Below are 25,184 nucleotides of genomic sequence, written 5' to 3'. Positions count from 1 at the left end.
TGACATGTTTCCTAATTATGTGTGTGGTGTGGGGCTTCAGAACACAGTATCTGTTTATTATTTAAAATAGTAGTATATACCTGTTTGGCTTAGATAGATTTGAGAATGTGCCCAAAGGTTTTAAGCAACAGAAAGCTGGTCCCCAGTATCGCAGTAAGAAGAGGGGGAAGAATCTGTAGGAGGAGAGATGCAGATTAGAACAGCTAGGTCATGGGACTGGGGTTGGGGAACCTACATCATAGCAAAGATCGATGCAGTTCTTTCAGGACCCTGATAAGTTCCCCCTAAGAACAAGTTGGCTTTAAAGGAGGAACTCTGGGTCTTGACCATGTCTTCCTATATCCTACCTTATGAGGAAGGGCTCTTCCTCCCCATTGGGTTTCCACCATTTACAATGAAAGCTTTGCTGGAGTGAACTGGTGAATAGAACTACCCAATTTGGTCAAAAGTATGAACCAAATAAGACCGTTTTTTACCTTACTAAAATGTCTGAACTCTAGTATTTTGCTAGAGCAACTAAAAAAGTGACCTCGATTCTTTTTTTTTATCAAGAATAAGAATTACCGAGAAGCAAACTAATATCTGCCACTCATGGCAGCTCTTCCATCCTGTCTCTGAGCACTGCTGTGGACTGATGCCACCCCTCAGGCCTCTCTTACTTTCACTTCAACAATGAGCACTTCATTCACTGGTGCAATTGTAGATGGCTACTTGGAGTCAGTGCAATACTGAATGACTTTATCAAGTCATTATAGTGGTTTTTCTATCTTGGATTCTTTCTTGGTAGTTTAAATTCCAGTTTTCCTAGCTAAAGTGTGCAAAGAACCAATCCTTCATCTCTCTATGCCAAAATATTATTCCCAGAGTAGAGCAAAAAGAATCCCCACTCTCCATCCACTCTTCTTGGAAAGGAGAAGGCATGCAGTCATATAGCCAGATTCCATTTCTGTGCAAGGAGCAGATTGAGTAGTCCACAGTTGCCCAAGCATGTTAGAACAGAAAGAAATGTTTTCTGATAGGAGGGTTAATTAAACACTGATTCTGGGGCTCAAGAGTTAAGAAAACTTACTGCTCTTGCAGAATTCCTGAGTTCAGTTCCAAGCACCCATGATAGATGGCTCACAACCCTGTAATTCCAACTCCAAGGAATCCAATTCCCCCTTCTGGCCTGTGAAGGTACTGCAAGCACATGGTGCACCTACAGGCAGGCACCTACACATAATTAAAAACAATACAAACTGTGAAGGTTTTACTCTGGTGACTAAGTTATCTGCTGGTGTTATTCTAAACTCAAGCAGACCACTGTTTCCAACCCTCTGGACCCAACCCTTGCTCCACTTGTTTCTTGAGAGATACAAGTACCCACTTCCTCCTGGAATACATATGCTTCACAAGCTAATAAAGAGTATACTAGTATTTATTTTATCTGTTAAAATAATCAATAACTTATAAGTTTTGCAAGTGTACCCAACCCACATGTGGCCAAGCATTCCTACAACTGCTTCTCAGCACAACCCTAAACTCAACACATTATGAGATTTAGTTTTGTGATTAGTTTTCTGTAACCTGTTCTCAGCTGTGTACAGGTTAATAGTGATGTGTGATGATGTCAAAAGGTCAGGCACTCCTTCCAGCCAGCAACTAAAATTTTATATATATTTGTAGAAAATCTGCCAATACATATCTGAGTGGGGAACAGATGCCCAGAATCAGAGTCATGGGGACATATCAAAGCACATGTGCGTGTGCTTACATGCAGAAACTTATTTTACATAGATATACAACCACATCATATTTGTGAATGTAGGCAGGGAGGATGACAGAGAGAGAATGTGACCAATAGGAAAACAGACAGGGGAAAGACAAAGGGCCAAGTGACCAATAGGAAAACAGAAAGGGGAAAGAGAAAGGACCAAGGAGGCTCTATGAGTGATGAATACAGACCAGGAAAAGGGGGTGATTTAAAGTCTTTGATAATAAAAAGAAAAGATTTGTCACACATTAAGGTCTACGGATATTTTGTCTCTTTGAGCTGGGGTCTCCCTAGGCAGGGAAGTAGCCCAGGTTGGCTTTGCACTCACAATTCCCCCATGCCTGAGAACTCAGGTGCACTGTGAACAATCACACTAGGTGTTATAAAATATAAGGGCAGCCTGTGTAAAAGAAAACAGTAAATGGTCTTAGAAAAAGGCTGGTGACTACGAAGATCGTGAACACTACTAAAGAAATAAACGGTGCCCCTGCTCATCACCAGGGTGGGGAATATCCTGGGATAAACCTGATGGGTTAATTTTGATATGAAAATTGAATCAAATTCAAGGGAAGTCTTGCTGAGGCTACACTCACCCAGTTGCAACCTTCTAATGTCCCAGGAGAGCTGGGTGAACCTTCCCGTCTTGATAGCAATGTCAAGAGTCCTGTGGTATGCTACACTCCTGGTGCAGAAAAAAAATTTACTTTTTTAAACAGTGATTTTGTTTCTTGTGAGAAATTTATGTCAAAGAGCAAACGAGGTAAGAGAAGACTCTAAAGGTAGCAGTGGTAGCACTTGACAAGACCAGTCTCTGTGGGTAACTATCTTCCCTTCAGTGCCTTGGTCCATTGCCAAGCACTGAGTGCTACTGCTTCCTGACTCCCCCTCTTTCCCAGTGATGGGGCTGTTTGGTAAAAACAGAGTTAAGAGATCAAGGACCATGTGCTCCTCTCGGGGCCAGGCTACTGCCTGAGTAATGTGAGCCATGCAGGAGCAAAGGCTCTGGAGTCTTCACCTTAGGTCTAAAGTCTCCTGCTTGAGAGATGGGAGCAAGAGAGGCCTCCCCGACACACTGAAGGCCTGGTCTCTGGGTGGTATTGCTATGGGTTGTTCATTGCATCCTACCCAGCCTCTGCCTGCAGCCTACCACCTCTGGAAACCATTTCCTGTTTCCAGTTATGAACTCTTCATTCATGTATAAGACCTTTCAGGAGAAGACCCTTTCTGCTCTGGTCAGGGACAAATAAAGATGAGCAACAAAGGTGTGTGTGTGTGTGTGTGTGTGTGTGTGTGTGTGTGTTTTGGATTCACACACATGTGTACAGAGCTTAAAGCAGGGAGGAGGACATCAGATGACCTGCTCTCCCATTCATCACCTTATTCCCCAAGTCAGGGTTCCTCACCTGGCTCTTCACCAGGGTTCTAAAATGAGAACTCATGTTCCCAGGCTTGTGAAGCAAACACTCTTTCTCAATGAGCCATCTCTCCAGCCCCAGCATCAGAGAGGATCTAAGTCTGACAGAATTATTCCCCAGAACTGTAGAGCAATGTGGTATTATTTCAGGGGTGGGGAGCTCCCGGGTCAAAACCACTTAACAAAAGCAGTTTTGTTATCATACTGAGGAACTTAAAATGTCCTCTGGTAAAGTACTTCTCTACTTAAAACAATGACCTCCTGGGAAGAATAAAAGATATCTGTATAAAAATGTGGTGGTGGGGCTGACAAGAAGGCTCAGAGGGTAAGGGAGCTTGCTGCCAACCATGAGGACCCAAGTTCTATCTCTAAAACCCACATAGTGGAAAGAAAAACCTAACCTGTGCCCCGCCCCAACAGGCAGTCCACTGACCTGCACATGTACATCATGGCATACATAAACCCACACACAATGATAAATAAATAAATAATAAAGTAACACATTTTTAGTGTGCATTTGAAATAGAATAACTAGGTTGCATGAAACTGTCTTTTAAAGCAGAATTTGTCTACTAAGCAATGGCGGACCAGAACTCACTGGGTGGCATGAGACATCTTTCATGATGAGTGTGAAAATGAAAGTACACAATACCACATGGATTCTATCCAAAAGAGATGACATCATAGAAGCAGCGCGAGCCTGGCGCGGAGTTCGTGTGGACCACAATTAGCGCTCCTTCTTTCCTCACTCTGTAGCTTTCATCATCTCACAAAGGCATATTCGGTTGTGACTAAGTCCTGCCCCTAAATGCACCCTAACTCCCAGGAGACTCTGAGGAACACAGAGGACCCAGAACCCACATATTTCCTGAGCTCAAAACTGTAGTTGCCAGAACACCCCCACCTCATGGGTTAGCCCTGGTTTGGGACAATTCAGAGAGACCAAGGTACCATCACACATTGAAACAGAATGTGTGGGTACCCTACCCTGGGAGAAGGGAGGGCAGTGTTTGCCAAGCCCCTGTGGGGCTGCCCAGGTGCTATCAGAGGGCTCCAGAGACCTTTGGCAGCTACCCTGGAAAAATGCCTGCATCCCTGCAAATAAATCCTGTGGGTGTAGAAAGACTGGGTTTTGCCTGATGTTTGTGCAAACAACACCCAGTGCTTTACGGGTGTTGGAAACTGCTCAGTGAGTGGGGGGGGGGGGGGGGGGATACGGAGGGAGGAAAAAGGTACTCAAACCCAGAAAACCCATGAGCTATTGGTTGGGTATTATCTTCCCTCTACTCAATATCCAGTGATCCAGTTCACCACAGCTGCATGTGTGAGGTGTCCTGATGAGGTAGGAGAATTCCTAAGCAAAAAGGAGAGAAATTATAATTTACCTAAAAGCAAGAAACACATACATACAAGAAACTTTAATAGATCCAAGCACCATAGAATAAATGATCAAAGATATCCAAGAAAAAAAAAACAAAAAGCAATATCTACTCATATTCTCCCAAAGCAGCTGGCCTTTATAGATTTATGGTTAAAATTAGCTAAGTGTTCAAAATAACTCATACGACATTGTTCATATAGTATATGCACAGATTTATATAAGGCTCGTGTTCATGAACATACAGGGAAAAAACAAGCAGAGCCACTGCAACATGTGTAGAACAAGCAGCATGCCACAGACATGTGCTGTTCATGGAAGGCCTGGACATGTTTCCAGGGGAGAACATGGGAAGACATGACAGTAGAGGTCAGTGTCTTGTGGGAGCTGCTGGCTCACTCAGGTGCCACAGGCTGCCACTTCTTTGTGTCACAGAGCAGACTTAGCCCTTCTGACACTTTGGTTTGCAACACTGCCCAACTCGGAGGCCACCTCTCACTTTTGTGTTCTTGGAACTCGAAGGCATTGGGCAAAGCCAGGTTCAACTGGAACAAATTTCAGCCTTTCCTTCAATTATTAAAGTAGAAAAGAGAAATCTGGGGGCTGGGGTGGGGGGTCAGTTTGGCTGGCAAAGTATAACTTAGGGTTTTGTTTGGTTTGGGCTATTTTTTGCCCAAAGCCCTGGCTTCCAGGCTCAGAACCACATAGAACCGGACACGGTATTGCACATGCATCTCACCAGTACTTGGGATATGGAGGTAGAAGAATCAGGACTACAACAAAGCCAGCCTGGGCTATGTGAGAGCCTGTGTCAAACAAAACAAGGAATCTAGAAAAGTATGTCAATTAAAGACAAATTCTCCATTCTACACAAAGCAACCCTGGCATTTCATTTTCTGAAATGTTGACTTCTAATTACAGCCTAATGTTTTTATGTCCTGTGAGGAAAGAGTAAGATGCTAGGCTGTGGAGAAATCTGACCCAAATAACGCTGTCTCCAGGAAATGCGATGTTTTAAAGAGTTCCCACCAGATGGGATAACACTGTGGCAAGAGGAACAGATGAAGTGTTCCTTTCATTTCATTTTATTTTGGGGACAGAGTCTCCTATATCCCCAGGCTGGCTTTGAACTTGCTAAACATCTGGAACTGAGCACAAACTCGGATTGCTTTTCCTCTAGCTCCCAAATGCTAGGATGGCAGATATGTATCACCATAGTTGGTTCATGTCTATCATTGACTTAAAAAGAAGTATGTGTGTGTGTGTGTGTGTGTGTGTGTGTGTGTGTGTGTGTGTGTCTTGTGAGGATGGTGAGGATGGAGAACATGTATGTGGAGGTTCTAGCCTTCCACATTTACTTAGGTTTCAGGGATCAAACCCATGTTTTCAGGTTTGTACTGCAAGCTTCTTTACCTGCTAAGACATATTGCCAGGCATGTCTTTGAGTTTATAACTTTAGTACCTTTTTCATTAGTGAAATAAGGTCTCACTATTGTCTCACTATTGTACTCCAGTTTGGCCTAGAATTCATTATGCTCCTGCCTCAGGCTCTTGAGTGCTGGAATGACAGGTGTGTCTCCGGATCACACAAAATGATACCCAATGACACACAGCTCAGCAATGCCACCCTCTTCTTAGCCCCTCTCTCGTAGGCGTACATTTTTTTTTTCGCAACCTACTTTTAACTCTCCTCTAGCCCACCCACCACCCAGCAGAGGTAGTGGAAGAGAACAGTTATTAGGATGGGGGGAAGTGGACCTGCTCAGCAATAGTTCTTTAGGGGCGAGCTCAATCTTCTTTGACAGCAGTTCAGTCCTGTAGCGAACACACCAAATATGTCTCACAGCTGCAGACTGGTCCTCTCGGCAGGAAGACAGCACACATGAACCAGCAGCTACTTTCCAGCAGGCCGACACCAGGTATAAACCAGCAGCTGTAGTTCAATTCTGAAGGAACTGTTACTGGCACCAATTGGCCTCAGGTGAGGCCGCCGAAGCAACAAGCTACTGAAGGAACCTTACAGGCAGTTCTTGGGCAAGCTTCTCTCCGAGGTTGTGTGTGTGTTAGTACAAGCTGAGCTCAACCACATGAACCAATGTAAGGCGAACCAATACATGTGTGTTGTGAGTGAAGAACAGTGAGGAGGAGAAAACCAAACCAATGCTCTGTGCTCATCTCTCACTTTATGTAGGGTCATATTTATATTCTTTCATTAAGGGTCCTTTCACGCATCCATTTTAGCAAGACAGTCTTTCACCTGTGTGCCCCAGCAACACATTATTTGGCATATCTGACTTTCCAAAGAAACCAGAAGTTTCCACTTCACTCTGTCCTCTAGTTTGAACTCGAGAAGTGAAAGAAATCCCACAGTCTTGAAACTCACATGCATCAACAGTAATAAAAACACCTGCAGGGAGATTTTTCCCCATTGGCATTGGTGAAAAGTTTTAAATGGATGCCGTGCCAGGGAATGGACCAGATGTCTCTATCCAACTGTTCTACAGGAAGCAGGCTGAGCTAGAAACAGTGTTCACAGAAGAGACCCATGCACATCAGATGCATGAGACTCATCTCTGCCGGTGCTTCATCTAGATGTCAATCACCTGCACAGATTTGCACATGAATAGTTAGGAGTGGCATGCACACTTGTACCCTTGGTTCTGCTAAAATGTGGATCTCCCTGTGGTTCAACCAAATCTCTAGCTTCTTTTGGGGCTGTGTGTACACAGATACAGTGTGTGTGTGTGTGTGTGTGTGTGTGTGTGTGTGTGTGTGTGTTGGGAGGTAGCACATAGGTATACACGACCTTATAGGCTAGAAGACAGTCACAGTTGTCATCCTCAGAAATATCAAAACTTCCTTTGAGACAGTGTCTCTCATTGGGTCAGATATCATCATTTAAACGCTGGCCAGTGGGTGCCAGGGATCCTCCTGCCTCTGATTTCCCAATGAGATTATCAAAATCTGTCACCATATCTGACATTTTACCAGGGTTCTTGGCATCAAACTTGGGTCCTCTTACCAACTAATCCTCCAACTTCTCACATGAGGCTTTCATGTCCCACTTGGGTCCTTGTGCTCTCCCTATGGTGAGGAATGTCACATTCTCTGGTCATATGAACTCAGACCCCTTTCTTCCAACCACTCTGTAACTGAGGACCCTGGCACTTGGTTTGTGTAGCCATCAGGGGACTTTATAATTTTATGTTATGTTTATGAGTGATGTTTAGAGTTTTGCCAGCAAGCAAACATGCCACTTTCTTATAGGGAGCATATAAGGTGGTAAAATCACAGAGGCATAGGGGGACATGAGCCACTTGCTGTCTGAAAGGAGTGGGGTTCCCACCTAGGATGGAGCCACCTGTCAGTATGTGCAGTGTGCTGTCTGCATTAACCACAGGGGGAGGCACCCATATAGTCCCTGTGCCATGGGCTATAAGCTCAGACCTGCAGCAGAAGCCTAGCCACTGCTTCTCGTCTTCCTGAGTCATTGTTTGCCCCTTCATGGAACACAATGTAGTCCTTGAGGCTGAGGAATGAGTAAAATGTGCAGTGGGATGTACCTGGGGTAGCCTGTGCTCAACAGCTAGTTGAAGGAAAGGGAGTCAGAGAGGAAAGTCACTGCTCACAGTGAGGAACTAAAGGTATGCTGACCCCAAATTGAGTCATGTGCTTGAGCGCCCCCCTTGCGGCCATTTTTTTCCACCCTCAATTTAACAACCCTAAGAAGCCTCTCCATGGAGCTCCTGATCAGGACACAGGCAGGGGGACACAGAATGAATATGTACCCTATCCTCCCTCACTGTGTGCAGATATGTCAGAAATGGAAGGGACCATCACACATGTGTACACATGTGTACATGCTCACACATATGCATGTATACACACAAACATAGCAATATCTACATGTCCATATATACATACCTAGAGACACACACATATATACACATTCATATACACACATACAAATAGACATATACATATTAACACACATAAATGCATATATATATCCACAGACAAACATATACATTCATACATTCTGACACATATACATATATACACACAAATAGACACATACATACACACATTTACATATACACACGTACACATACATACATACACACAGACACACATGTGATTACATATACGTACACATGCATATACACATTCAAATGTACATACACATGTATAAACTCATACACATACATACACTTATACACACATGTGCACACATAAACACATATGTGTACATACACACATATGCATGTACACACATACTCTCCTGCTTTTAGGCTTTTGGTTTGGCCTGTACAATAATGGGTTTCAAGCACAGATAAGGGTGATGTGTTATACCATGAGGGAAGTTTACTTAGAATAGACCAGAGTTCAAGGGTAAGTGATCAGAAAAGAAACAAACTTACAAAATAGATGGCACAAGGCCTGGGGGCGAAGTTCAGTAGTTGAACACTGACTTACCATGCACAAGACACTAGGCCCTATCCCCAGAACAGAAAAAAAAAAAATATATATATATGTATATATATTATATGTATATGTGTGTATACATATATATGTGTGTATTATGTATGTGTGTATTATGTATATCTTATATGCATATATATATATATATATATATGATAATACATAAATATTCCTCTCATTTGGATAGATAGCTAAACACGAGACCAGATGATGAAGAAGAAAACAGTGTGCAGTCAGAACATCCTATGAGCTTAATGAAACTGCATGCTTCCCCATCTGAGACTCCATGACTGGAAGACAGGAAATCTGGCCACCCACAACCCCACGTTCTCTGACCTCTCACCCCAAAGCCTCAGGAAAGGGAAATCGATGAGGCCCCAAAGAGCAGGAGCCCAGAGCTGGGGCTGGAATTTGACCCACAGGGACTGTTTGCTGATCCAGAGAGGGGATCCACTCAGCGAGCTCATCCTTATCTTTCGAGGAGACTGAGGAGCTTGGACTAAAGCAGAGCCATGTTTTATTCAGTGAAAACTTGCCAGCCGCTTTTGTCCTGACTGCACACCCAGCCTCACAGAGAACACGTAACTCTAAAGACTTCTAAAACGTCAACAGGTGGAAAGTCAAACTTTACCCCCAAATATCTTCCGCTTCCCTCTCTGTGGCTCTGTAGCCTCTACCCCTCCCCACCTTCTGCAAATATTGACTGAGTTCAAGGGCAGTGGTCTGATGTCTAACTTCAGAGTCAGCATGCACTGAAATACTTAAGATGGTGCAATCCCTGCTAATGAAGAACACACTGAACCCAAGGTCATTTACAGGCAATTCCTGTCCCCTGACCCAGTTGATATTTGTTTTATCAAGTCAGGGGCTATTCTTGTCATCATTGTTAATCTTCCTCTCAGCAGATCTGTGTTGGCCGAGGGCATGCACTTGAGGTATGTTAGAAGAATGGAGGGCTGTATTGTGGGAAAGAATTTTTGCTAATTCTGTCTGCCTACAGTTTCCTCAGACCTGTTCATACGATCTTAACTCACTAAGCAAAACTGAAAGAGTCCGGAAAGTATGCTGACCTGGCTCCAGGAAGTAGATCTGGGGGTTGAGAGCACAAGACAACAGTATTGTCTGTTGACCCAGGTTCCTCTTTCTCTTGGGAACAACTTGACTCATCCATGGGGTAAAATCTTGATGGAACATTTTTTGCCTGAAAGGATTCCATGGCCATGTGGCTCGTTCAGCTCATGGAGGCTCATTGTTGGCCTCCACGTGACACAGTTCTTGTCTGCAGGATTCCCGGGAGACCTAACATCTCTGATAGCTTGAGGTGGGAGTTAAAATGAAGCGGCACTGTTGACTCATCCATGGACTTTGTAGTGAACAGCCATGGATCAAACTCCAGCCTCCTTGAACCGCCCGTAACTTTGTATGTGGAAATAATCGTAGCAATGTTCTTCTTGCAAGATTGTTAGGGGGATTAAACATGGCATTGTATCTGAAAGCATTCGGCACACTGCCTGCTGCTTCAAATGGGATTAATACCTTTTAACCTCCTTCCTTCCGCTCAGCCACTCCAGCTGCTGGCATATCCCCTTTCTCCGCTGCATACATTTGACACAGTGGAACCCAGCCAGTCACACTGGAGGGGGTGTCATCCCCATAAGGATGAGCCAAGGAAAGCCTCAGCAGTGATCAGCACAGCAGCGCTGAACCCAAGAGCCCCACACACCGGAAAGAATATAAATTTACAAATCAATCTGAGGTCTTGTAGTGCTTCCCAGAGAGAGAGAGAGACAGAGAGACAGAGAGAGGGGGGAAGGGAGGGAGGGAGGGAGGGAGGGAGGGAGGGAGGGAGGGAGGGAGGGAGAAGAGGAGAGGAGACAGAGACAGAGAGACAGAGAGGAAACAGAGAGAGAGAGAGAGACAGAGAGGCCAAGAGAGAGGAAAGAAGGGAGGGAGGGAGAGAGGGTGAGGGAGGGAGGGAGGAAAGGAGAGAGAGGGAGAGCAAAAGAGAGACAGAGGGAGGAGAGGGAGGCTCAAACAGGAGAAAGATAAGATAAGAGACGGGGGGGGGGGCAAAATATAAATCAAGAAATCTCCATGAAGAGACCTCGTTTGGTGAGGCTTTTTAAAAAATCTGATAATCATAGATAGCAACCATTATATGCTTCTTCTGAGTATAAATTTATAACCAAATTGTCCAACAGACCAACAGATCTGAATAGGTTGAAAAAGGAGATGAAATACTGGTCTCCTACAGACATGCTGGTATGGTCTATCTGAAGTTATACCTCCAGCATCTCTTGGTGAATTCTGATGGATGTCAGCCACGTCCTCTCTGGAGCATCATGACAATGGCCGGAGCCCACCAAGCTGTATCCTCTTGAATGTGCTCAGCTCTCGAAGGTGCCTCCAAATGACTTTCCCCCTGACTTCAGAAAAAAAAAGGCCCTGTACAACATTGTATTAGTTACTCCTCTGTGGCTATAACAAAATATTTTCCCCAAGGCAATTGATCAAAGTAACGGTTTGTGTGGGATAAGTTCCGGTTCCAGGGGAATAAGAATCCATCACCATCACAGTGTGAAAATGGCAGGCATAGTAGCTGGAGCAGCTGAGGTCTCACATCTCGAACCACAAGCAAGGAGCAGAGACAGTGCACTGGGAATGGTGTGAGACTTTGAAACCTCAAAGGCTGTACCAACAACATACCTTCTCCAACAAGATCACACCCCCCAAAACCTACCCAAACAGACCCATCAATTGGGGACCAAGTGTTCAAAAGTCCTAGACCACGAGGGACATTTCTCACACAAATAATGAACACACAAGTGTAGATGGTCAAAGGTAATGTTCAAAGCTACTGACGGCAGGGGGTACCCTATACCCAATGCAGGAACTCTCCACATGCTCCATCTAGGGAAAACAAGTATAAACAATACAACACTGAAAAATATATATATGTTTGACTTTGGAAAACTGATGCATCATCATCCTTGCAAAGAAATGACATGTTTACACTTTCTGAATCTGCCTTCTAGTCTTCCACCCTTGGTGCTTTTCAGTACCACCACGGTGAGAACACAGGAACAAATGAGAAAGGATCCTATGATGTCATAAATGTTCAGGTATTCAATATATAGTTTTCCTGTATTCTAGCAATGAACAACTAGAACATGCAACAGAAATTAAATAGGAATCAGACATTATAAATATTAGGACTGAAGATCTAAAAATCCTATTGTGAAGATACAAGAAAGCATCTAGAAACACAGGGAAGATTGGTAACAACATTACTTACCATGCATTACATTCTTTCAGTGACCAAGTTGTCTAAGTTACTTTAATGTAAACTATTTCTTTTTTTCTTTTTTTCTTTTTTTTTTAGAATTGTCATAGATGGTTAAAATTACACTCTCATTTTCTTTAAAAAAAAAAAAAGGAAATAAGGTCACATCAAGGCAAGGTAACTTTGAATAGGGAAGACCCAAAATGATAAGTATATTTATCTTCTCTAATTTATTCAATTGCATTACCTTGAAAATTAATGCAATGAATTTGCTGTATAAATTAATGCAACCTCAATCAAATTTTAGAGAATGGTTCATGGAACTCTACAAGTCACTTTGAAGTTTACCAAGAAGAGAAAATGCCGTTCATGGAAAGCCAAGGCAATGTTGGAGGGGGTGTATCAGCTAATTATCTATTAGAATTAAATCACTACAGCTTATTGAAATAATTGTCATCAAAGTTCAGTATGGTTGTCTGATGCTCAAACTCTTATGACAGAGGCTGGCACACAGAGGAAACTCAATAAATATACATTTTGATCTCCTTTTCCTACCATTTGCTCCTAAGTATCTACAAAAAATATAAAGGGACAGTAATTATTAATATAAAGACTGATAAAAACATTTTAGAAGCAGACTTGAAAACCCAGGAAAGGCACAGATGAACAAAGAAACGTAACCAGTGCTAAAGATCACTTCCAGGTCAGGGGAAGAAGATGAACCACTTAACAAAGAACATGAGGCAAATCTGCTGATGAGACAGAGAAGATTGCTAAGCTTAGTGGTCCATGCTTAGTCTTAGGGCTTTGTAGCCTCAGACAAAAGGACTGAATGCAGTTAGTCCAGGCTACACAGCGGGACCCTCAAAGAACAAAAACACTAACAACAATAAGAAAATCAATTAAAAACTCAAAAATTAGATCCCCATTGCATGAAACATATAAATCTATTTTTTTAGTCTAGAATAGAGTTTATTCAGGGTATGAGGAAGAGAGTTGAGAGGGTAATAGAAGCAGAGAGAGAGAGAGAGAGAGAGAGAGAGAGAGAGAGAGAGAGAGAGAGAGAGAGAAGAAGAAGAAGAAGAAGAAGAAGAAGAAGAAGAAGAAGAAGAAGAAGAAGAAGAGAAGCCGGCCATGTGCACTTATTCAGGGCATGGGGAGGGGTGTTGAGAGGGTAATAGAGGCAGAGAGAGAGAGAGAGAGAGAGAGAGAGAGAGAGAGAGAGAGAGGAGGAAGAAGAGGAGGAAGAGGAGGAGGAGAAGGAGGAGGAGAAGAGGAAGAGAAGAGGAGTAGAGGCCGGCCATGTCCACTTATTCAGGGCATGGGGAGGGGTGTTGAGAGGATAATAGAGGCAGAGAAAGGCAGAGAGAGAGAGAGAGAGAGAGAGAGAGAGAGAGAGAGAGAGAGAGAGAGAGAGAGAGAGAGGTAGAGGCTGGTCATGAGCACGTAGAAAGAGAGGGGAAGAGAGCAGGAGCAGGAAAGCAAGAGCAAGAACAAGAGAGGGAAACTAATTTCTTGATTACAGGTTGGAATGTCCACACACTCATATGATTGAGCGCACACACACACACACACACACACACACACACACACTCCTGAAAAACTGATTTAATATATAGTCTGGAAAACATTCTAAACATGACAAACTACAGAAGCCATAAATAGTAGTAATGTGAGAGATTGTCGCTGCCCTGGGTTACTTTTTTCATGGCTGTAGAAAAAAGCCACTGAAGGATGGTATGAGGTACCTACTGTCCATCATGATGGGGGAGGGGTGACCATGCCAGTGACCATACCTGTGATCATGGAGTGTGAGGCAGCTGGTCACACTGTATAGTTCAGAAGCAGACAGGTAAACAGCAGTATGCCCCTGATTCTCCCAAATCATGCACTTCAGGACCCCTGTTTGCAGGATTATCCCATGGACCTTCCCTTCTCAGTTCAATGTCTCTGGAAAAGTCTTCCCAGACATGCCAGGAAGTATGTTTCCCAGGTGTTTCTAAATCCAGTCAAGCTGAGAATGAAGATGGGCCATCAAAGTTACACAAAAAAGTTATATCTCAGTGTCTTAGTCAGGATTCTATTTCTGTGAAGAAACACCATGACCAAGGCAGCTTTTATAAAGAAAAACATTTAATTGGGGCTGGCTTAGAGTTTCAGAGATTCAGTCCATTATCATCATGGCAATATCCAGGCAGACACGGTGCTGAAGAAAAAGCTGAGAGTTCTACATCTTGATCCAAGGGCAGCCAAGAGGAGACTACGGGTCATATTAGGCACACTCTGAGCATATGAGGGACTTCAAAGCCCACTCCCACAGTATCAAATTTCCTCTAACAAGGCCACATCTCCTAACAACACCACTTCCTATGGCCAAGCACTCACATACATGAGTCTATGGGGCCATTCCTACTCAAACCACCCCAGTCAACAAAAGCAATGGGAGTATGGGGCAATCAAGGAGGGTCAGCAGGAAGAAAACAAACTTTACATGCATGTAGACTGTTAATCTCACATAACATCATCTGTAAGTTAATCAAAGTAGGGTCACATGATGGTTAAATGATGAAAGATACAAATGGTCAAACCACCAGAGAAGAAAAAAAATGGCGGAAACACACTGGGAATCATGGTTTCCTTCACTGATAAGCATTGAAGAGGAAATTGTAGTACAATTAGCTTTTGGCCAATGAGATTAGAGAAGTAGGAAACATTGCTACCCAGATTTGACAAGTGCACGGGAAAATGGCTACTGTAGCTAGATTGTAGATAGTTCCCTTTTTCTTTCTTTTTTTTTTTTTCGATATTTTATTTATTTACATTTCAAATGTTATCCCCTTTCCCCATTTCCACTCCCATTAACATCCCTCCTCCTCCTCCATTTTTTTTCATGATGTTTAAATTAAATACAAATATTAAGGTCAATTCTAGGTTGAGGAAACAGCAATACAATAGATGCAAATAGTCACGGAACAAGCAAGACAATAAACCCAGATAGTCAAAGAACAAGCAGGACAATAAACAAAGTCCCATGATCACTAGTTATAAGGGCTTATCAGAATGACCAAAATATCTGAGCCTACTTCCCTATACTAGCCCAAAGTCATTTTTATGCCTAAAGCCTACTTCTTTGTTCTAGCCTAAGATTTAGATACCTGCCAAAAATTACTTCTTTGTTCTAGCCTAATGTCAGAGTCCTGCCTGCAGTCCATTTCCTTGTCCTTGGCCAATGTCAGATTCCTGGCAGGCAGCCCCCAAAGGTCTCCACATCTCCCACCTTTTTATTGCATAAAGCAAACTGAGCCTGTCTTAGGTGGTTCTGACAAAAATGCCTTCCTTACCAGTCATGGAATATGCATTATCAAAAGCAGTACACATCTGTCTTAGGTTGGTAAGGCTCTGTGCAGAATCTTACCTTTTCTTGGCTTGCCAGGCTGTTAAAATTAATAACTCCATCTGGGGGTCCATTTTCAGTTTCAAGTCATGTACTTTGGCTGCCAACATGTTGATATTGTTAGAGACAAACTTTAACACAATGGGCAGAAATAAAAGTATTCTCAGGACAAAAATGGCTAGCATGATCAAGGTATATATGCCATTCTTGAGGTTTGACCAAAATGGAAATACTGACCTCAAGCCATGGATAATTTTATGAGCATTATCTGTAACATCAAAGCTCAGAAGAACATCATTCTTTAAATTCATAATCTCAGTATGCAAAGTCAAAACATCCAGAGAGGTGTTAGAATTATGCCAAATAACCTACAAATATCTTTAAATTTTTTCCTAATTATAATGACTATCATTGTAAATTTTAGAAGTAACACAACTCCAATGGGATTGGCATGACACTCTAGATGGCTTCTAACTCTTAAACTCTTAAATTCTGATAATTTGAATAGGATATAGAACATCAATCTGTTGTTCCAAACACCTATATAAATCCTCTTGTATACTCAATATATTAGTAGCATTTTTTGCTAAATTACTAACAAAAGTAGCTGCTTAACTTCTTAAGTCAAAGCTATTGCAGAAGCAGTGGTGCTAGCAATGTAATTAAAGCTGTTATACCAGCAATAATCAAGCCCACTACCCTCTTGCTTCTGCTTAAAGCCTAACTCACTTCTTCCAGCACTTGCAAGCTTTTTTTTTTTTTTTTTTTTTTTTTCAGAAAATCAAGGTTTTCTAATATTCAGGGCAGTAAGACAAAAGCCGGTTGATAGACCCCTGTAAGAGGTGTGCCAGGTTTCAACATACTAACACAATTAGAAAATCTACAGTCAATGCAACTTACAATAAATACTGTAGAAGAGACAAAAGTAATTTTAACTTGACAATTAAAAGAGCCTTAACACATGCACTAACACTTGAAATCCAGATTCTGTCCCAACTTTATCTCTTGCTATCATAACATCATAGAGAACTACAGCTAACTTCCAAATATGTCTCTGAAAATGTCCAGATCCAGCTTTCCAAATGAAGACTGATATTTCCAATATTGGATTGATTTCTAGACCAGTACATGATTGAGTACAAATAACTGGTCACCTTTAAGAAAAATACAAGAGTCATTATAACGTCTCTTTTTGATTCTCTGTCCCACAAGGTATAAAAACTTGAGACAAGGCAGCTTGTCCCATCTGGGATATAGGCAAGCAAAGGTGTGTCAGGAACATATGTCCAATAAAGCTTCCCAGTCACCCTTATCAGGGCACTCAGCAAGCTCACAGGTCAGCATCATTCTTTGCCCCGTTATCAGCATGTCTCACCCGTCTCTCTGGCAGCCATCATGCTCCTTCAGCATCCTGCAGAAAAAAAAAAAAAAAAAAAAAAAAAAAAAAAAAAAAAAACCACAAATATGCCATCTTTCCCATATTAGATACCTAAAATCCTGGGCAGGTTGGAGCTCCTGGGAGTCCAGCCTCCTGTGGGTTTTGTGGAATTGGGTGCAGAACTGATGCTCAAGTTCTGCTCAGTGCCCAGGCACAGACTGGAAGAACAGTTACCTTTTTCTTAATGGGGAAAAATCTCCCCCAGAGTCTGACATACCCAGAGGCAGATACTCGCAGCTAACCATTAATCTGATCAAAGGTTCCCAATGGAGAAGTTAGAGAGTAAACTGAAGGAGCCTAAAGGGTTGGTGGCCCCATGAGGAAAGCAACAATACCAACCAGCCAGAGCTCCCCAGGGTCTAAACCACCAGCCTAGGAGCACATATGAAAAGACACATGACTCCAGCTGTATATGTAGGGGAGGGTGGCCTAGTTGGGCATAGGTGGGAGACGAGGTCATTGGTACCTTGAAGGCTGAGCACTGAGTGGGGGGTGGGGGTGGGAATCTGAGGGTGGGGAGGGGAATTGGGGGGTAGGTGGGTAAACACCCTCATAGAAGCAGGAGGAGGGGGGATGGGATAAGGGGTTCCTGGGTGGTGGAGGGAATGCGGTAAGGGGATAAAATTTGAAATGTAAATATTATATCCAATAAAAGAGGGAAAAAAAAAAAAGAAAAGTGGTTAGAACCAACATCCTTAACAAAATGTCAGCCCTCTTAAAAAAAAAAACTATCTTGATACTAAAATTTGTTTTGAGAATTGTATATTGCAGAATGATCAGCCTTGGTGTATCTACTCAACAAGCAAGCTGGGCAGACCTGCTCAAACCTCTGAGGTTCGGGAATTCCATCTGGAGGCAGTGAAGACACAGCATCAGAGGCTTGTCAATTTGCTCTTCCCCCCACTCCTCTTCTAATATCTCAACGCCCATAATCAGCTTGAAGAAGCTAATGAAGAGTCAGCGCCCCTATTCCCTGGGCTTGGGGACTAAGGTGGTAAATGTTGGGCTGTCTTTCTAGGGAAAAGTAGTGGTTTTGTGGGAATAGAGAGGATTAGTTAGGATTTATTGCATAGCCATAACCTATCAGTAGAAATCTGTATAATTATTATCAAGATGAAGATATAAATTCTTAAATGGCACCAATTTACTTTGATTACAAATTTTAAGGTTTTCATTGATACGAGCTTCTTATTGATATAAAAGTGAGATGAATATTGATACTCTCATAGGCATTGTACCTGTATAACACATTTAGGAATACAAGGCTTAGACCCAGTCCTTCTTTTACTTTTTTAACTGATTTGAGATGGACAGCCTGTGAGTTAAGGGACTATAGTAAATTCATGGCTTGGAGTTTATTGTTAGGGTGTTTCCTATGTTTTATTTAGAGATAGCTGAGTAGAGTTAACAGACAACAGTCCAGGTTACCTTACATGGATAGTTGGTTTTCAAAACATCAGAAATCCACAGAATTGACGTGACAAACATTTCTGTATTAATGTTCATTTTTATTAGAGACCTGTCTGCTCCTGACAGCTTCCTATATTGAATTCTAAGAGGAAATTGAGCATCTTTGGAGTTACTCCAGTTGTGGTGAGACAGCCACTAGAAAAGAATTGCCTCTTTCCATCTACAGACAAATTACTGTCCAGAAAAGGACACACTTGCAGAATAGTCGACCGATTATAGATTATATCTGCCTAGACAGAGTAATCAGCCCTTAATAATTCTGCAGCATTAAGGTCTGTCAGATGATCCTGGGCCAGAAGGCGGAAGAACAGATGCTCCAACGTTTTGAAGTAGAGGGAGTGTCCAGGTGTTCAGAGGTCTCTATAAATTGGCTAAGTTTTAGAAGCTATGCTTTGTGCTTCCCACAATTATAGTTAATGCAATCATTCTGGATTTCTGATGGGGCTGAAAACTTAGAGCCTCATAGCCAATCCTGGCTATTTACCTTGAGAGTAAATTTGATTTTACTCTCAAGATTTGAGTGGATGGTCGTCAGCTGACATTCATCCTAAAGCCAGGTTCAGAACTAAATGTTTTAGTTAGGATAGATGACAGAGGTGCTGGTTAGTCAACAAAATGATGGACTGGGTATTAGGACTATCTTGTACCTCACTGGTACAAATCGGCATAATTATGCTCTAATTGTATTTTGAGAGAAAAGTTTCATTTTAACAGGAAGGGTGATATGTAGGAGGAGCTAAGATGGGAGGAGTACTGAAAGGAAGAGAAGGAGTAAGAAGAGGAGGAGAAGAAGGAGAGGAGAAGCTAGGTGATGAAAGAGAGAAAGAGGGGGGAGACAGGGAGGCAGATGTTCATGTATCTCCACCAGTCAAAGATAGTTGATATATCTAGGTTGGGTAGTGGACCTCTGATTGAACAATACCAAACTTATAAAGCCTATGATTAACATTTTTTTAAAAATGTATAAATGCAAAAAGAAAAAGGAGGCATGGGATAGGGGCTTTCTAAGGGGGGAAATGGGGAAAGGGGATGGCATCTGAAGTGTAAACAAAAATATCTAATAAAAATGGAAAAAATGGGGAAAATCTGCAGTGCCAAATTTTTATGTGACATTATAATCCTATGCCTGGTAAATAGAAACATTCATAAAATGCACAAAATATTCAAGAAGCATCATGAAAGCATTGTTTTCAAATCCAAAAATAAAGTCCATCAACAGACGAATGCTCAAATATATTGTTTCACTCCCTTGTTTGGAATATCAGTGGATGGCATTTACAATGAACCAGATCCTTATAGTAATGAAGAAAGGTCACTGAAGCAAATTATTAACTGAAAAAATTTTATCTGGGAGCAGAATGATATAGTAATATTTTGTTGATCTCTGAATTCATTCTTCCCTGTATCGACAGGTCTGACACTCATGTCATGATTGTGCATCTGCTCAAAAGGTTCTTCTTCGTAGAACATGAAATAATGGTGTGCCTTACAATCCATGCTGCTGAGGTCTGATGAGACAAGTTCACCATGTGTTTTCATTGTATCTCTTCATATAACCGACTGAATTATTGTTTGTTTACCTGATGTCTCCTTGTGTACTTGTGGAGGTGAGGGCAAAGGAGAGGTGGAGGCTGAAGAGAAGAACTTTGTCTTTGCCCTGTAGGAGCAGCCTGATTTGTCCATTCTGGAATTTGGCTTACTCACTCATTTCAAGGAATTTTCCATGCCAATATCCATCAGATCCATACAGGTCATCAGCACTGTATTATCCACCAGCATCCAGGTAGGGATCACCATTGTCCCTGAGAAGAACAGGATGAGGAGTTTTGTGCCTATGGCAGAGTGGTGCTACGTAGACCAACTCAATGTCCTGACCAAGACAGCATGGAGATGATGGGAAGAGATGACACATCTGTATGCTCAGGGGGATGAAGGGCCCAGTAGTGCAGGCCAGGGCACCAGGCTATGCTCTGTAGTGAAAGGTATGCCTCAGAAGAGCTATCTGTCTTTAGCATCTACCTGCATCATTAACAGGAATCACTATGAATAGAAACCCAATTGACTAGAGACACAAAGCTTACCCTATCTTCATAAATCCCATAAACCCTGGAGTTCCTAACCACCCCTGAAGAGAAGAGAGTCCCTTCTGTCACCCTCTGTAACAGAGACTACCTATCTGGTTGCATAGCAACCAGAATATATTGGAACATCTGTACAAAAGATAGGCAGATCAGAAAGACAGGTGGCAGATCAGTAGAGCCGTCACATGGCATGCGTTTGCTTACTTAACTTATATGTAATTAGCTCATCTCAGGGGCCCAGAGTTCAACTGATTTGAGGAGAAATAAGGATCTGAACCCAGACTGTGCGCATAGTCTACAAGAGTGTGGATCTGTTTAAGGGGGCTTCATGGTGTCTTCTCAACTGTTTCTCAAACAAAACTAATCTTGCTGTGGGTTACTGCAGTGAGTGACCAGGCAAGTGTGGCTTTCCTCACTCAGAATTCGAGGAGTTGCATCCAGAATACCTGGAAGGCACAATTTCCCCCAAACTGTATGCAGTGGCCTCAGCAGGATCCTGAATAAATTTCCATGTGGGAATTAGTCACTGCAACTCTCAAATGTCAGCTGAGAACCGTTTGAGGAGGGTCACTTCACCCTGGGGACAAGAAGTATCTGTGGCCCAGAGACAGAGAAGCTGCAGGACACTCTTGTCATCTGTCCCTTCAGTCAGTATTCATTCTAATCTTGGAAACAGCGATGACAGTAACAGCCATACTTCTTACCCTCAGGAAGACTCAACTCCTGTGGAAAAAGTTTATTCATAAAAATTAATGAATTGCACATTCCAAAGCATCTGTCATTGGGCTCGGGGCTCAGACTCAGGAAGGAAAGACCAGAGGAGAGCAGGAGGCCCTGAACAGACATAACCAGGCAAGGACCTGGGAAGATGACCAACATGATCTTCTAAAGAATGAACAATGTCCTGTGGCCAGAAGAGAAGGAAACATCTAGACCGATGAGCAAGGGCTGTGGGTCCGATGGAAGTACAGAGGTTTGGAGAACTGAAAGAGGACTCTGCAGATATGGGCCAAAGGTAGTGGGGTTCCAGGAGAAGGTGTGGTGATTGGGATGACAGATAAAAGTGCGTAACATTCCAAGGCAAAAGGAGAGAGATGTACAAACCTACATCTGCAATGTGCATCATCCCAGGTGATGACATCTTTTCCCTAAGATGGCGTGTGTCATCATCCACACATCTGCTGGCCCAAGTGGAGATCCCAGAAGCCTTCCTGTCTGTTCTCTCCATCCCCATGGCTCATCAGGACTCACTGTCCTTTAATCCACCTTCCCTCATCACACCAAGTACAGCCTTTTCCCTACACCGGCTACTATTGCTGTCCCCTCTTCCCCCCCCACACACACATCTACAGCGGCAGCAAATACTTATCCCACCTCAATATGGCTCCATGCTCCAGAGCAACCCTTCTAAGGCATAAATGCCTTAAACATCTAAAACATTGATGCATTTATTCACAATGTGGCCTTTTGTCATTGCTCCAGAATGAAGTCCACAGCCTTTGGGAGGGCTCTAGCAGCTCTGATGATCTGATGTAAGCTACTCTACTCCTGCCCTAGGAGGTGCTCCTGCTGGCCTCAGGGACATCCTCCATGTGCTGCTTGAACTAACTGATCTTTCTGGATCACATCTCTGAACATGCTGTTGCCCAGATCATGGCTATTCTGAGGTTTCCGTTCACTGTGGCGCTACAACTACGTCTCTTGGATGATAGACGGGACCCCTACTCCCCCTCCAGCCTTGTTTCTCTTGCTTCTACCCTCTATGCAGAACTTATACAGCACTAGGATGCTCGGGATTCCCTGTGCTTCCGGTGGTTTGATGCCTTGAGACATTTGTATACATAATCCTTGCTCCTGGCTGTCTTTCTTTCTTTGTTTGCTGCTATGCCTTGTGGTGACTCTTTAGAACACTGTGTGCACGTGGACCATGAGGACCTAGAGCACAATATCAACCCAACCTGAGAGCAAAGTCTGTGTCAGGGAACAAGGACTCAAGTGCTTACATTCTCTGTGTGCATTCTGAAACAGTATCTGTGATGTGGTCCTAGGGAGTGAAGATGAACACCAAAATAACAAAACAACAACGACAACACCTAAAACTGACCCAACTAATAAAAAACCAGACCGAAGCAAAACAAAACAAAAAAACGGAGGTGTGGAATAATGAAACACAAACCAGGAGTTACAAAGAAGACAAATCAGAAGCCATACATATCTGACTTAGAACCGAGTTAGATCAAGCTAGGAATAGGAGCTTGAGGGTCCCTAGAAAGAGTCTTCAGATAGGAAAAAAAGAAGAGACTCCTGGGCTCTGCACAGCGAGTAAGAAGTTGTAAGATAGTGTTGAAATGGTAATACAATCACACCATCTTTCTCATTATTAAAAAAAAAAAAAAGAAAATATAAAAGACTCTCTAGGCAATAAGAATATAAGTGAAACAAAAACTTTAAAAGAGAAGAAGACATATTAAACTGCAAAAAGCTTTCCAGAATTGGTAAACACCAGAGAACCTGGGTGTTTTAGAAAAACATTGGCCATGCAAACACTTGACCAAAGAAAGCCATGTTCGTCATTCTCATGTTTGGGAAGGAGATGATAATGGAAATGTTTGAAACAGTGGCTCTCCACCTGTAGGTCGCAACCCACTGGGAAGGTCAAACGACCCTGTCACGGGGTTACATGTCAGATATCCAGCATATCATATATTTATATTATGATTCAGAACAGTAGCAAAATTATAGTTATAGTAGCAATGACAATAATTAGGGGCCACCACAACAGGAGGGACTGTACCAAAGGGTTGCAGCATTAGGAAGGTTGAGAGGCGCTGGTTTAAAGACTCATGAGAGCCAGGTACTGTAGTGCACACTTAAAATCCAAGAACTAGGGAAGCTGAGGCAGGGGGGCTGTAAATTTGAAGACATTTGACCACATAGAGTTCTAAGCTATCCTGGGCTAAAAAACAAAAAAATGAGAGTCTGTCTGAAAAAGAAAAAAATAATAATCCTTTTAAATATCAACAATTAACTCATTATCCTGCAAGTAGTGTAGGGCGATATAGGAAAATAGACATGATATGGGAGGGACAACTTGTTTTGTGTAGTCTGATGTCTGAAAAAGCACCTGAGGTATGACCAGGGCCCAGCTGCTATTCAATGAATGACTTTGACCCTGTCCAGAGGAAGCATATCCCCCACCTGCTGACTTAGGAGCACCCAGCAGTCTGAATTAGAACAACATAAGTTATCTCTGGTTATCTCACTACTGAGAATCAACTTATGGGCCTAACAGAGAAGATTCAAAGATGGTTCCAGGGGAGGGAATGGATCATCAATATTAACAACAACAAAGCAAAAGTATGGCGGGCCAACATCAGAGACTGCTGCTATCCTCATCTAAACAGTCCAGTCACAGGCTGGAAGAGGCAGAACAAAAGCAGAGATTTGAGGAGGTATCTGCACTTGAGAAGGTTACCGTGAAAAAGACTCAGGGCACCCAGGGCGGCCGACAGTTCCCCCCACCCCCTCCGTGATCTTATTCTAGACCACAGCTTGAAATCCTATCTATATGCTGACAGCTCTGCAGCATGCAGCTCCAGCTGGATGAACCCCCAGACTCTTCCATCCAGCTGTCTAGTCAACATTTCCATGTGGATGCCGACCACACATTTCATTTTAACGTTCTCCAACCTGAACTTCCAATTGTCCTGTATCCAAGCCCACAGAACACTCTTCCTGTGCTCAGCGGACTCCATTCCAGCCTTTAGCTCCAGATGTCCAAACCTTTGAACCCGGTCTTGGATTTTTCTTTTTCTCTCACATTCTGTAGCTGACTGGTTCTCTAATCTCCTATGCACTAGCATTCAACAATACATCAAAAAACCCAGAGCTTTCTACGTTTCCACAGCCCCTCAGCCTTGTGTTTTTCTACCTGAGCATCCTGTGTTTCATCATCTCGGGCTCCCTCACCATGCATGCCCAACACAGCAGCCAGATTGATCCTGTTATGAACAGGTCTGGAATGTCTCCCCTAAACTCATGTGTTGCAGACTTGGCCTGCAGCTGACAGTGGTGTTGAGATGCTTGGTCTCAGAGGAGGGTGTAGCGTCAGGAGATGAGTCACAGGGTGTAGACCCTTGAACAGAATGTTGGTAACAACCCATCCTGTCTCTACCTCCTGGCTGTCTAGTGTGTTCTCACTGTCCTGATACTCTTTCTTGACGCCAGCCCCAAAGCATGGGGGCCGTATGACCATGACTGACACCTGTGAATTGTGAGAAAAAGTTTCCTCCTTATTAATTATTTATCCCAAATGTTTTGTTATAGCAGTGGAAAGCTGACTAACACAGATTCCTGTAAAATGTAAAATGGGGTCCAAAGATGGCTCAGGAGGCAAAGGCACTCGCTGTCAACCCAACAGTCCGAGTTCAATCCCTGGGATCCACACAACGGAAGAAAGGAAGTGGCTTCTACAAGCTATCTGCTGACCTC

General features: G+C 42.9%; 1 long non-coding RNA gene across 2 annotated transcripts; it reads left to right on the top strand.

Annotated features, from left to right (window-relative positions):
• Positions 1-9,797: 9,797 nt before the first annotated feature.
• Positions 9,798-10,777, top strand: LOC143443819 (uncharacterized). 2 transcript variants are annotated; one of them, XR_013113113.1, is made up of 3 exons: positions 9,816-9,962; positions 10,313-10,447; positions 10,590-10,777. It is a non-coding gene; the product is annotated as an uncharacterized LOC143443819 (long non-coding RNA). The 2 variants fall into 2 exon arrangements; XR_013113112.1 differs by having other exon boundaries at positions 9,798-10,447.
• The last annotated feature ends 14,407 nt before the right edge of the window (positions 10,778-25,184 follow it).

This window comes from Arvicanthis niloticus, chromosome 10 (assembly GCF_011762505.2).
Source record: "Arvicanthis niloticus isolate mArvNil1 chromosome 10, mArvNil1.pat.X, whole genome shotgun sequence".
Taxonomy (NCBI): domain Eukaryota; kingdom Metazoa; phylum Chordata; class Mammalia; order Rodentia; family Muridae; genus Arvicanthis; species Arvicanthis niloticus.
This window is presented reverse-complemented; position numbering and strand designations above follow the sequence as displayed.